The 14,903-nt window shown below is 45.8% G+C and overlaps 1 protein-coding gene across 2 annotated transcripts in view; it reads left to right on the top strand.

Annotated features, from left to right (window-relative positions):
• Kif26b (kinesin family member 26B) overlaps positions 1–14,903 on the top strand; it is a 426,094-nt gene that overhangs the window by 311,057 nt on the left and 100,134 nt on the right. The gene's annotated exons all lie outside the window — the stretch shown is intronic.

Genomic DNA, 14,903 nt, shown 5'->3' with positions numbered 1-14,903 from the left:
CCTTGTTGCACTATTTCAAAAACAGAGAGACACAAAGGCCAGGAGCAGAGCCACAGGGGAACAAGATCAAGACACGCTTTAATTTTCCCGTGGCTCTCCTGAGTCGTTCTTCCCTTCAAAGAAGTGGTGACTTCTGCTTCTGAACCAGACCACCGGTGTGAATTCTGGGGAGTGTCTCAGCTTTGAAATTCCAGCCAAGAAATGCAATTTGGAGTTGTCACAAGGACTTAGAAAGACGCAAGGGAAGTCTGTTACAAGATACTGCCAGGCCATATATGTGATAACTTTATTTCTGAACGTCAGCTCTCAACTCTTTCTCTCCCAAGATAAACGTCTGGGTGAAGTAGTTTACAACTTAATCTTCAGTGGGAAAATAATCTGGGACTTACAAAAACATGGAGCTGGAGATATACAGTGATTCTGTTCATTATTTCCTTCAGAGTACAGATGTACACAGAACGTGGGACCTCACTTTGGCCTTGGGTTTTGTTTCAGAAACTAGCTGGTCATGCTAAGAAAGCACAGCCACATAGTAGAGACTGTGATTTTACTAATTCTTGTCCTTTTGACACCAAGATGTGGCTGTGCCCCAGTTGATGGTCTCCAGATGACCATGGTCCCTACAGAATGACCCTGCATCCTGTGCCCAATCCCCCTCATTCTCTCCTTTCTGTTTTTCCTCTTTCCAGTGTGCATGCTCAGTACCACCACACCACCAGGAAGCCCTTACTTCATGATGCTCTTCCCCAAAGTGAAATTGATTTTAAAATGAGGTTAGATAGAGCAATGATCACTGTACTAGGAAAGCATCCAGTTCTGGAATTTTCCACGCTGTTTCTTGGTAGACGAGTGTCAACTGAGAAATTTTCCAGGTCCAGAGGTAAAGACAGACCTTAGGCAACAGTCTGTGGGGGCTTCTCCATCCTTATACCATGTGGAAGCTAGCAGAGAAAGCAAAATGGTCTAGAATGTCTCTTTCAGATTGGGCATATGAGGGCGAAAACTGAGAAAGGGTGTCTACACTGTAGGCATGGTGGCTCTGGGATGAGCTACTAAGAGCTGTGGGTCTAAGTAACTATAGGGTTTCCCTTCTTTAATTGTGATAAGTGCACACAGTGTAAGGTGACCCATCACAGACATGTTTAAGTGTGCAAGACCATTTAATTTGTTAACGTGTTGGGACTGGAATGTCAGAGATATGCCATGGGGACAAGGTGAAAGCCTGCTGCCACCCCTTTCTTGCTCTTGCTTCTAATTCACAGCCTACTCTTCCTTGACTATGAACATTTACATGACATCTCTTAGGGAAGGTGCCAGATGCTTGGCCATCCCAGGGTAAGCATACATTCCACCCTGGCCCTATCTAGGTCACGGACAGTAGAACCTACAAGATGTACTGCCTTCATCTCTCACTCTGGCATGACAGAGTCTATGTGGATGTTTCTTCAGGTGGGTGTAGGCTTAAGCCATCGGTCTAAGGCCTCCTGTGTCCTTTGTCCACATCTCTAAAGTACTCCCTGTAATTCCAAGATCCAAGACAGGGCACTAATTCTGGGACAAAGCATTGGAGAGTTCTTGTAGCCAGCATGACCAAACACTGCAGCGAAACAGTGTGAATGTTCAAGAGCATGGGGACAATCTGGATTTCACTGGATGTACCATCCATGTATAAGGGTGTCCAATGTGCATCACCCCTGGTACTATAGTTAGCAAATCGTACATTTAGCATTTGATATTACCCATCTCGCCCATTTGCAATTCAGAAATACAACCAAAGACCTGAGTTTGCCATGGAAATGTCGTGGGCCTCAGCCTGTGAGTCATGAGAGATGGTGTGGCTTCTGTCTGATCAGGGGCCACATGAGCCCTTCCTCCTTTTCTGCTGACACCTGGGGAACAGTGAAGGGGAGGAAGTAACAGTTGGAGGGATTATGTCCTCTGAGAGAGTGCTAGTACTATACCTGATGTTAAAATCACAGTGAGGCTCTCTTCCCAGATACCCCTTTACATTTTAATATCTCAAAGAAATACAGTTGAGTTTAATATAGAGCATAAATAATTGATGCTACTTATATGTTTGAAGTAGATAAACTTGGTTGAATTGCCTAAAACCACTTCATGTTCTAAGCCTTAACCTTAGGCCTTTGGGATGCCATAGTAGGATCTTCAGCTCCTGGCACATAGCAAAGTGTTTCCTGTGCACCTACTGTGTGTGTGTCAGGTGCTTCAGGGATGGGCAGAAAGGAATGCCTGACCTCTCAGCACTTAACACCTTGTGCCTTCTTCCATATAATCAAAGAATGGCACTGATTCAAGCCAATAGGGAGGACCCTGACTCAAGGGGAAGTCAGAATTACTGACTTAACATGACTGAATGTACATAAGACTACCGTTAACTGGCTTTGTAAAGACATTCTTAATGGTCAGATACAAGTGATTAGTGGATCAAAGCAGCTTAGCCTCCATTTACATTTCATTGATTTGGCTCATATGTAAATGATACTTGTAATCTGTTTAAAAATGGTTTCTTGTCTCATAAGTCAGTTAACGCTCTCTGTGAAATCTGTTTGCACAATTAATTAGCAGGCGTGTTTAAGGTTCATTTGTTAGTATGTCACGGCATAATGTCAGAGCTCTTCGTCTGGGGTTGCAGGGTCTGAGAGAAAAGTCTGTTATCTGTGTAACTCTTGGGTTTTCTGGCTCTGTAGAGACATTTAAGGACAAGGACGGCAATGGCCACTGTCCTTCTGGGTCAGTGACAGTCCACCTGGAGTTCAGTGGGTTCTTCCCTTCCCAGGTGACTGGCTGAAGGGAGATGAGGCATGAAGGGAAGACGAGCTTTCTTTTCCCTCACAACCCCCAGGATTGTCTCAAAAAAGTGATGGTCTGTGGCTAACGCCTAGCATGTCCCCTTCCCCTAATACGTTTTTTACAAATATTGGAAACTTCCTGCAGTGAATTCCAGAAACAAGGGAAGAAATCATCCAGGGTTTGAAAGGATTATGAAGAAACTAGATGAAGCACACATGAGGGGAATTGTGGGAAACAGCCGGGTACAGATGGGGTTGGGGAAGCTGGGGCCTTACCCTGTTGGACTCACTCAGCAAGTGGCTGTAGAGCCATCTCATCTTCTGGGTTTCACATTTGGGCCACTGATAGAGGCAGGGCATGGGAAAGGAAGGTAGTGGCCATCTCAGCATAGGCATTATGACAGCCTCCATGCACGTGTCCACTCTGGATACTGTGTCCTCCTGTGCCCACCTAGTTTGGTAGGAGATGGGTTGTATGGGGTTCATTAAGGGTGAACGCCCATTGCTACTCATGGCCACTGGGCTGTGAGCCTGCAGGGCCTGCCTCACTGAGTCTTCCTGTCTGAGCAGTGCTGCCCGAACCCTGGCAATTTGGTGGAGGTGTGGAACTCTGACATTCCTAGGGCAGCAGAGACTGGAGCCGGTATTCTGTTCTCCACCATCCAAACCCAGTGACAGTTTACTCTGACCTCTGATAATACCGCCCGCCCCGAGCACACGGCTTATGGCACCAGGTCCTGTGTTGTCTCTGCTTAGTTTCAGCTCTAAGCTTTTCTTTGTTTTGTGTGTAAACTAACAGCATGGAAAGGAAAGAGTGTGTTTGTTAGAACGCTGGTCCCGTGTGCATTTATTGACATCTTCAGGGCAGAAGTCCTTCAATGACTAAATCTTTGTGACACTCCATGGAAGAGATGATTCCTGTCCAGTGGACGTTCTAATTGCAATGAGAAGATGGCTAGCTATGAGATATATTTAAATTAAAGTAAGACTTTCTCAAAGGTACTAATGTAGCTATGATTCATTTATTTAACAAGGAAAAATGGCAAGCGCAGCTTCGGGAAGTGATTTCAGGTCATATCAAGGAGAAAAATCTCCTGCCTTCCAGCCTGAGAAGGTCCAGGTCATTTAAACACATGCAAATTGTCCCATTCCTTATTACCATGTCGGCCCTTCCCCCATCCTAAAGCTTTTATCAGGGAGAAGGGCGAAGATTTGAGCCCGTCTTTAAAATTCATTTCAAGTATATATGAAATGAAAAAGTCAGAAAGGATGGAAAATTCCGGCTCCCAGCAGTCATTCGCCGTCACTACTCCATCTTAAGTACGAATGACAGGAAAAGTGTATCACTCCTATTTTTGGTATAAGGAAAAAGAAGAGGTAGACCTGGCTGCCTCAATAATGCACATTCATCACTATGGCTCTCCCTGATAGCTGTGTAAATTAAATTGTTAGCTCTTCCGGGAAATAAACCCAAGTGACCTTCCACTCCCTAGTTGCAATTATGCTTTTCCATATTAAGTTGATTTGGGTTGCTTCAGCCGAATACACAGTTATGATCGGTTGGGTGGGGATTTTTCCCCCTCATTCTCTCTGCCTCTATTTGTTTGACCCTTTCTCCGGCCCATCTCTGGAGTAAGGAGATGTGGAAAAGTTGTTCTGACCCTTTAACCTTTGCAGGATTGTTTTCTGATGTGGATTTGGGCTTCCACCCAGCTCTAGGATGTGCCAACCTCTGGGCTGCACAGGTGCTGTGTCCCTGGTAGAAGCCCAGAGCCCAGGAACTCTCTTTCTCTAGAGTAACAATGCTACTCTTATACCCAGCATTCCTCATTCTTGGGAATGGGAGGAGACCTCTGAGGGGGATGCTCTCCCTGAAAGGCCCCTAGAGAGAAAAGGCAGAATGTCATCTGTGAAGTAAGTGTGGAGTGGTGTGTATTCTTCCTCAGTAATGTGCTGCCTTTAATTCTGCTGGTGGGGTTGTATGGGTGTCATTTTCTGTCATTTCCTTGATCTCTTTATCGGGTGGGCTGGAAGGGGTGGGCAGCACCTTCCCATTGAATTCTGGCAGACAGACATATGTACATTTGAAGACCTTATTTTCTGGTCTCAGACATTTTCACAAGGCAAACCGGGTGAGGCTCAGGGCTGTTGAGGAGGAGTGCCCCCCCACCCCACCCCAGAGACTCACTTCACTGTACAGATCTTCAGGCTAGGGAACTAGGTCTTCTGAAAAGTCCCAGGGATATGAAGACCTCCAGGCCGTCCTCGTCCTCCTTCCCAAGAGATGAGTGTGGGCGAGCCAGAATTCGGATTCTGTGTTTCCAGTGAAAGCTTTTTTACAGCTTCCTTCAGGAAGCTGTAAGCTTCTTGGGAGGAAAAATTGCATTGAAAGGCTCTACGTAATTCCCTTTAGTGCCGTGAAGTCCTGGGTGGATGCTGAGCACTGTGTGGGGTCCACCCTAAAGGGGAGCTGAGGGAATGCTGCAGAAACGCCGAGAACTCGGCCATGGAAATGCTGTGTCCCTGGCCACGCCCACTTCTCTAGGCATGGTCGTCCTGGAGGAGTTAGGTCAGAAAGGTGACGGTGCCCAAGGCTGGCACCCCATCAAATAACACACACTGTTCACATTCCTACTCTTCCTAAAAGCAGCTTCTCTGACCCTGTACATGGATATAGTGTATAGGGAAAGCAAGACACAGGAATGGGAAGTGGTCTGAGGACTCATCCGTGGTGAGAAAACTCGAGTTGACTCTTCAGAATGAAAACTGTAAGTCAGAGTTCGAATTCCCAGGAAGACTATCTTCATCTGCTTCCCCACACTGTTACTTTTCACCTCAGATCTCCTAGCTCTGTGTGTGTGTGTGAAGAGGATTTTATAACCGGACTTTTGAAAAGCTAGCCGTTTTTCCTGTTATTGGGGATGGTCACGGAGCTTCTTGGAATACCTGTAATTCCCAATTAGCACTGTGGCTTGTGGACTGAAAACATGAGATAACATGAGGAATTCTCTCTGGAATAAATGTCACTGTTTCAACTAACCAAAGGGCACTATAAGATGGATTATAAAGCCAGGGCAGGATTTTTTATCAGTCTTGGTCCAAAACCCACCTTTTATGAACCCGAGGACAATTAGTCACTGATGTCAAGAGAATAGCAGCTTTGTTTGAAGCTCACAAAGTCTTATTTTCCAACATCTTCCCCTCACTGGTGGCTGAAGTTAATCATCATTTGCTATAATTATCATATCTAACTGTGATTGATAGCAAGGTTTTATTAAAGAAATAAGAAGTCCAACACTGCACGTGTTGGCAAGTGTGTCTTGGTGCCTAACCCACTGGTGGACGGTGTCCTTGCCTGTTGCTGATTTGCATCAAATGGAAAATATTTCCAGACTTTCCTAATGCTTCGGTGAACTGAAATGTATCATTAGGGATGTGAAATGGCTAGGATGCATCCTTAAAAGCAAGATACATCTTCTTCAGATTGTTAAATAGTTGCTGAAATCAAAATCCCATCTCTGCTCAGAGGCACATTAACCCTGTATGTCCTTCCCCGTGGCTTGGAGCCTTAGTCTGTAATTACATTACAGTCTGTGCGCCAGTCTGTAATGATGACTTCTCAACAGGAACCGCAGTTGTATTTGGCCATCCAGATAAAGCATCCACAAGCAGTGATATTCAGGAGCATTTTGGAAGTGCTAAGCACAAATTTCCATCGAAGTTGCTCCCCTGTTCCCTTGGTTACCTGTGTTCCATGCCACAACTGGCAATTCAGAAAGCAATGTTGCCATGTGGAGCTCAGGGGAATTCTCTTTACCAACAATGACTATTAGCTGGACTGGAAACACTGGGCTAGCTAATTGGAAGGGTGTTTTTGCCTTTTGTTTTGTTGCTGGAACCAGGGATGGTAAAAATCAATGTCCATTTCTTAACTGAGAGCTGGTTGTGGTCCAGAGTGTGAAGCGAGAGCATTGTGCTGTACAAGGAATGCTCCTGTGCCCTGAATGTGGCCGCCCCTGGGCCACCCTGACTCATTACTAGGGCCTCACAATGAAAGTTCACCACTATCCCAGAGCAGTGCCAACTGCGTTACATTTTGGACTCTTACCATATTTTGCAAACCCAACCGTCACAGCCTAGCAGCTAAGGCTGTCTGTGGGTGAGGAGCAGAGGACTGAGACCTAGAAGTGAGTCTAGCTCAGCAGGTAGAGGAGTTGGTACTGATAGCAGAATGGGCACCACTGGAGGAAGTACCACTGGGGAACTTGCATTGGTGAAGTGTCGTTTGGTCCCATTGAGATTTCGGTGTTGAAAACACTCCATCAGTGGCCATAGACAAATTAAAATCTCAACATCTGTTTAAAGGAGCATGCTGTGAGTTGGATGAGCACTGGGTATTAGTCACCTTGGTGTTGCTGTGGTAGGATAACCCGACAAAGCACAGCTTAGAGGAGAAGAGGGCTTATACGGACTACGTTCCTCATGGCACCAAAGACATAGAGCGAGGGTGGGAGGTTGGCTTGGCAGTCAGGAAGCAGAGAGAGAGACAGAGAGAGAGAGAGAGAGAGAGAGAGAGAGAGAGAGAGAGAGAGAACAGGAAGAGGAGCCAGGTTATAATCCCTCAAAGTCCACCCCCAGTAACCTACTTCCTCCAGCAAGGCTCTGTCTCCTAAAGGTTCTGTAGATTTCCCAAATAATGCCACTAACAGGGGTCCAAGCATTCAAAACACATGAGCTTATTGAGGCCATTTCTGACTAAACTAAAACACAGTCTATGGAAACACCTCTGGGAAGAGAGCATTTCTAGGGTCTTCATGCCTGCCCTCAGTCTACCCTTGGCTTACATTTCTCCCATCATGCATCACAGGGCCCTCTGGGTCTCAACCCACCTGCTCCCCCAGACATGATCAGGTGTTCACTTTCTGCATCATCTCATTTCTCTCTCTGACTGGCTCTCTCTTTTCTGTTTTGTTGCATGTATTACCACTATGTTTTGTTTGTATGTTTGTTTGTCATATGCTGCAAGGGTGTGTGTCATTTCCAGTGAGTGTCTGGGCCATGTTGACACAAACAGCCCTCACTTCAAAGGAACAAAAGAGATGGTTTATTCTGGAGCCAAGTAAGAGTGGCTCAGGTCAAGAATGTAATTTCAGGTTCTCTACATACCATGTTCCAACATGGTAGCAATTCCATGAAATTTTCATAGGAACAGAATAAAGAAAATCATGAATCAGGACACTTTTCAAATGCATTGGTGAGTACGTAAGGCGGATGAGTCACAGGGGAGCAGAGGGATCTCAGCTGTAGGCCTCAGATGCTGTCTGATGGTATCTTCAGCCTTTTGGCCGGTGGAAACTAGGATCCTGTTTATATATTCCAAAGAATTCACCTAATGGTCACAGAGATGTCAGGTCACATACGGAAAAGGGCAGTAAATAACCGTGAAGAGGACTGAAGACACCCCAATAATTTGGCTCTGGACTTGCAACATTCCACCATCTCTGCCTCACTGAAGTTCTGATCTGTCAGTCGGCCTTTGCAGTCACACCTTCCCAGGGATTCTTGTTCATAGCTAGCTCCTTACAGTTTCTTGGTTGACTGATATTTCTTCCATGTCTCCGAGAATGATTATCCATACACTAGCTGTGTGTTAGCCCTATGCTTGGCGGTACTAGGTTCTGGATGTCGTCTGTTCCCTAAAGGGTCACATGCTAGAAACTTTGTCCCCAGTCTTCCCGTGCTGAGAGCTGATGGACTGGAGAGGAAGCAAGGCTTCATGAGAGATAATGTGGGACATGAGTTGTCACTTCAGGAAGAGATTGATAGAGTTCTCTTGGAACCTCATTTAGGCCCTGGAAAGTGAGCCATCATTTTTTATTAAAAAGGGAAGCATGGACCTCCAATCTATCTGGCTTCCCATCTGGCTGTATAACCTCTCCTCCTAGGCTCCCAGGAAACACTGCCATGTTGTGTGGTGTGGCCAGGAGTCCTCAAACTCAAGGCAGTGTTAGTGCCGCCATCCTAAACCTCTAAGCCTGAAATGAAACAAAACTCATTTTCTTTGTGAAGTGCCCAGCCTCAGGTATTTTATAGCAACAGAAAGCAAACCAACAAGGGAGATAGAACTTCCAAAATTAAAATACATTAAATATAGAGCATAGCAGTCACATGTGATAATTTCCTCTGCTTTTGCCTATATAAACCCACCCCCTAGCCATTCTCTACTTATGATCCTCCCATCATCCATCCATCCTTTCCATCCACCTGTCTGTCTGTCTGTCCATTATTCATTCACTCACCCACAGTTTTGTATTTCTTATTTTCTGAGTGTCAAATTATTTTCAAGGACACTCACATAAATTATTTTTTTTCTGCTTCCTTACAGAGCCCAGGCATTGATATTCTAAAGAGTTAGAAAATCATCCTTTAGGTAGACAACTCAAACTAAAAATACCTATTATTGTTCTCACCACTCTGCCTTATCTTGGCAGAAAAGACTGGAATTTATGCAAGATAATTGGCTTCCTGGCGTGTTTTCTGCCATGTTCCTTTTTACTGAGGACAGCATAGTATTCCTGCAGCTGCTCATCACATTGTGGTGACATCCGGTCACACAGCAGTCAGGTGCCTTCACTCTGTCTCTAACACTTCCATATGCCACCCGCACACAGTGTCCTGCAGTTAGTGTGTGTGAAGGAGTCACTGTAGCATGTAAGCAGTTTTGTTCATACAGGAGCTTCAAAGAGCACACAAACGTCCCTTGCTTCAGGCATAGCTCCTCTGAGATGACATCATGAGGGGCGGTACTTTACAGGGGGTGAGGCTTCGTTCAAGGTCAGATTCTAGCCCCCTGCTCTTCTTGCCTTTCATCTCCACAACACCTGGGTGTTCTTCATTCTTCTCTGACTGCCAAGGGGGAAACTTCATGCATTTTGAAAGTCCAGTGTTTTCTAGTCTTTCTTGAGTTTGGTTTGTTAGCAGAGGCTGTCTCCAAGGGATAGGTGAGACCTTAAAGTTGTCTTGAATAGTGCGTGCCCTATGAGGTAGCAGAGATGAGTCTGGGAAATGGAAAGTGGGACTACATTAGTTAGAACTCTGCTTAGTTTTAAGCCACAGAAAACCTATCTAGTCCTGTAAATGATTAAAGGGCCACTGTGGCAGTGGCAGGTCAGGAACACCTGAATTTAGGCTCTCGTCTGTGTGTCTTTACACACTGTGACATCTTTCTTCACCCCTGACAGCTGTCCCCAACAACTGCTGGCAGTTCTGAGATACCCTACCCTGCAGCCCACCAACAGGCTCCTGTCCTTTCTGATGCAAACCTTAGCAGTGATGTCCCAAGAGAGGGCTCAGCTCAGAGTGGATGGAAAGCTCACAGGGATGGAGTGGGTGTCTGGCTGAAGATGCCACCCTGGAGAAAGCTGGGTAGATAGCATGAGACAGTCCAAGTAGACAGTTTGCAGGAAACATTCAAAAGCTCCAGGAACAAAAGCCGTAAACAGGTGTGAGGTCACTATGTTCGAGACCCATCCTAAAGCCTGTGCCAAAGTAAAGGGGAGTCATTTACATAGCTAGTGCTAAGCATCTACTGTAGACATTTGTGCATGTGGAGGGGGTGCACCTGTGTGCATATATGTGTGGAGGTCAGAGGTCAACCTTGTGCTTCCTCAGAAATTGTCCACCCTGGCTTTTGAGACAAGGACTCTCCCTGGCCTGGAGCTCACCCACTAGGCTGCCTGGCCAGTGAGCTCCAGGTTCCTCTTGTCTCTGCTTCTCCAGCGCTAAGATGACAACCTCGTGCCTCTATGGCTAGCTTTTGACACTGTTGCTGGGGATCAAACTCAGCTTGGGTGTCACCACCCTCCCTCTACCTAAAGAAGCTTCCCACAAGTCCCTGCGGTCTCTTGCTGACCCATAATAGCCGACACTGAACTTTAACAGCCTTTCTTTTACTACCTTGAGTTTGTCCTCATTCCCAAGAGGCCGAGCATTCCTTGACCTCCGGCATCATTAAGGGCTGCGCTGTGTCCCCGACCTCTCCCAACACATGGAAGTACTGAACAAACATTTACTCATTCAGACTTGGGTCCCTGGTGGCAGGCAGTACACGGAGCCACCATGTGATCATTGTCCTGCCTTTCTCCTCCGAACATTCCCTTGAACTCACGAGCTGTGTAATGCTCGAGAAAGACATCCATTTGCACTGCCATAGGGGAGACTCCCTGTACCAAATGTCGCTCATCTGCCACCTCACCCCAGCCTTGGAAAGTAATGGTAAGAGAGAAAGGTTGGTGAGTGTATCTTTCTGGGCAGTTTAACATTTGAGGGCAGAGGATCTCAAATCCGCTAAAGGACGTGGAGTTTCCTACTGATGGACTGGAACTGCTCTTCCCTAAAGTCTACTCACCGGATGTCTCCACATGCTTCCTCTATATCCCTGCTCATAGTGCTGAACTTAAATTTGAAGGAATTTTGCTCTTCCTGCCAAATTCTGGTTCTGTTACAAGGAGTCACAAGGGTTTTGAATTTGTTCTTGGGTTGGTCCATATTTCCCTTCAATTGTATTTTCAACATTTTACTTCAGATAGGAAGTCTTAATTGTAATTAGACTTTCCTTTGGGGCCGCCAGCCCCAAATAATGACATGGAGACATATTATTAATTATGAAAGCTCACCTTTGGCTTAGGCTTGTCCCCCTAGCTCTTATAACCTAAATTAACCCATATTTTTAATAATCTACATTCTACCGCATGGCTTTTAGCTCTCTCTCATTTTATGTCTGACTCATTCTCTTCTTGATGGCATCTCTCTGGCATCTAGATCCTTCTTCTCTTTCTCTCTCCCCGAAATCCCGCCTGTCTCTGCCTAGCTATTGACCATTTATCTTTTTATTACAGCCATACATCTTCACAGTGTACAAATATCCCACAACACTTAATGCCATATCAGATGCTACATACAGACAGGCAGACAGGCCCCTTGGTGCCTTCCACCTTTAGCAATCCTCATCTGCCTCCCCAGCTTCTGTTGGCCTGACAAAAGCTGCTTATGTCACAGGGACTAGCTCCCATGTCACCTGCCATCCCTTTTCTTTGTCCCACCCGAGTGCTGTGCATGTGACCCCCACCCCCAGCCCAGCTCATGAGTTGTCCATGAAAAGAGCTTTAACTATTCACCACTTTTATTTATTCTTTGGAAAACACAGGTGCACATTCAGCTCAGTGTATTGAGCACCTGTTATTTACAAGGGAATTGCTGCTCCTTGGAAAGAGGCCCATTTGCCCCTGAACATATATAGGTCCTGCCTTTAAAGACTGTTAGGAGAGGAGAGACACTTGCTAAGCCATACATAGATATTGCCCCCAATGACTTCTGTGAATAAGACTCTAGCTGTGATGTTGCTTCATTTAAATTCTGCCATTCTGTTTGGAGGGTTGCTTCAAGTTTAGAGGTTGCAGGATACTAATCTTAGGGTTCTCTGCAACTAAGTGTGTTACAAAAGCAGAGAGGGAACATCTCATTCACTCTGTGGGGGTTCTCAGGGACCCTGCAAGTTCCTGAAGAAGCGTAAGTATAAGTCCATCAGGCCATCAGCCTTCACCCTCTGAGACCATCTTACTGTAGCTGTGTGACAGGTGGTCACACCTGCTATCAGCTGCATCCTCTTTCCTGAAGACAACCTTCCCTCCAGTCCTGGCTGTCATCACCCATCAGTCCATACCCCTGCAGTGTTCCCGTGGACTCTGGTGCCCATAGCAGAACTGCCATGTACCTGGAGAAGAGGTTTGGATTCTGTGCCTGCCTTCTAAGCCATAGCTTCTAAGGGCAGTTGTGTGGAGCCTGTGTCCTTCTGGCCCCAGGAGACACCTGGGTGTCAGCAGTCAGTGTGGACTCTGTAAGTGGATAGTCTCCACCCCTCTGGGAGAAGAAAAAATGCCTTAGAGCCAGGGTGAGCACTGCCTGGAAGGTGTTACACAGGGTGCCCTGAGGAGTGGCAGCCTTTGCAGGTTAGAGGTGGCTGTTGTCAAGATGGGCAAACAGGAGACTGTGGTGAAACCCAGCAGTTCAAGGTTGCCTCCAACTTGATCTTGGCTTGTTCACAATGAAAACACAGTAGTGTAGGCAGAAATTGACAGTAAGTGGGTGGGTGGGCGGAAGAGGGGAGGAGGGCATTTGGGGAACAGCCTGGGCAGCTGCAGATACAGAGGGAAGCCATTTGGTGTGTGTAGTCCTCCTGTCCCCGGTGAAGAGCCAGCCTGAAGGGCCAAGGCATCAGCACACAGAAGCCAGGGTGTGGATATTCTCACTAAGGGGCCATATTGGTCTGCTCAGTGAAGACAGCCTCTGTTATTATCCCAACTCTGACTCAGCATTGGGATTTGAATCCCTGTTGATGAAGGTACAACCTATTTCTTGTGCAGTAGAGACAATAACTAATGCTACTGTAGTCCTGGGAGCTGAGCACACTTTCAAGTGTATTACAAACAGCTGTCCATCTACATACACAGTGTATACACACACACACACACACACACACACCTGATTATTTACATGTATGGAAAATTTATATATCAGTGCATTTACATATATAATATAGTAATATACCAACTTGTTTACATACATTTGCATACATCAGCTCTTTTACATACATAATACATTTACATGTGTCAGCTGACTTACATACATTACACACGAACTCATCTCATCTCTATACATCAATGAATTTACACACACAGCACATTTACATGCACCAACTTATTTATATATGTATAAATCATATGTATATATGATACAGCTATACTCACATCCCATTTGCATACACTAACTCATTCTATACAGTATGTTTATATACATCAGTGAGTCTACCTATAAAAACATGTCTACATGCATCAACTTATTACATATGCATGATTCTACAACCAGTCATTTACATATACAACTATACAACTCCCTGACTTGTATGCATAAGACATTTCTACACAATCACTTATTTCTACACACAGAATGCAGTTACATATGCCAACTCATTTACATGCATAATACTTTTATTCACCAACACATTTCCATACATACTACATTTATATACATTGGATCCTTTTGCATATACATGCATGCCGTAACTCATTGGGAGTTTCTCTTAGAGATGAGAGTCCTGTGCCTGTTTGTTGTTGATGCTGCTTCTGTTGATTGGACTCGGGTCCTTTGTTCACTTGTACACATCATAACAGGCACAGCATGTGAAAGTGTATCTGGTTTACTAGTCATTTCGCCAGCCAGCCTGACCCCCACAGATTCCAAGGGTTCCCCAACCCTCTGCAGCTCACCCTCCTACTGTAGAGGCTTTGCAGAACTGTGTCTGTCTCCCTAGGCAACTGCCCATCTCAGTTTTTTTGGCCTGGATGGTGCAAGCCTACAGTCATTGCTCAGGCTCAGACTGTCTCTCTGAGTTGACTCTAGCCAGGTTTAAAGTACTTCTCTGTGCCAAGTGCCCACCTCCAACAACAAAGTCCAAGGGCTTCTTCAACAGCCTGCAGACGGTGTGCTGGGGACAGAGAGACACTAGGAAAAGGAGAAAGGGCCGGAATCCCTAGCTAGCTCAAGGGCATCGGTGTAATTTTCTTATAACTATATTTACTGTGGAAAACGGACTCTTCAAAAAGCAAAACCTCACAACAAAAGGGGCAGCTGTTGGGTTTGACCCTTTCCAGAGGAGGAGCCTCACATTTCTTCCTGGGAGTCTCAGGGATGGTTTAGCAATGATCTTATGGGTGACTCTACTGTGTGGGTCCATTTCCACTCCAGGCTCGGGCCTTGGGTCTTGACCATCTATTCTGATTTTTATGCACAACGTGGACCCCACAGTGTGTTGGCCAGGCACCTTCTGTATCACAGTCTCTCAATAGACCTGTTTTCATGTGACCACCCCTTCCTATCCCTTCCTTACCTGTCAACCCCTCTACCCTAGGGGTTCCTCTGGAGCAGTGATTCTCAACCTTCCTAAGGCTGCGGCCCTTTAATATAGTTCTACAACTTGCCCTTCAATACAGTTCCTCATACTGTGGTGACCCCCAACCATAAAGTTATTTTCATTCC

The sequence above is a fragment of the Onychomys torridus genome, chromosome 11 (assembly GCF_903995425.1).
Source record: "Onychomys torridus chromosome 11, mOncTor1.1, whole genome shotgun sequence".
Classification (NCBI taxonomy): Eukaryota; Metazoa; Chordata; class Mammalia; order Rodentia; family Cricetidae; genus Onychomys; species Onychomys torridus.
The sequence above is the reverse complement of the archived record's forward strand: the minus strand, read 5'-3'. Positions and strand labels throughout refer to the sequence as shown.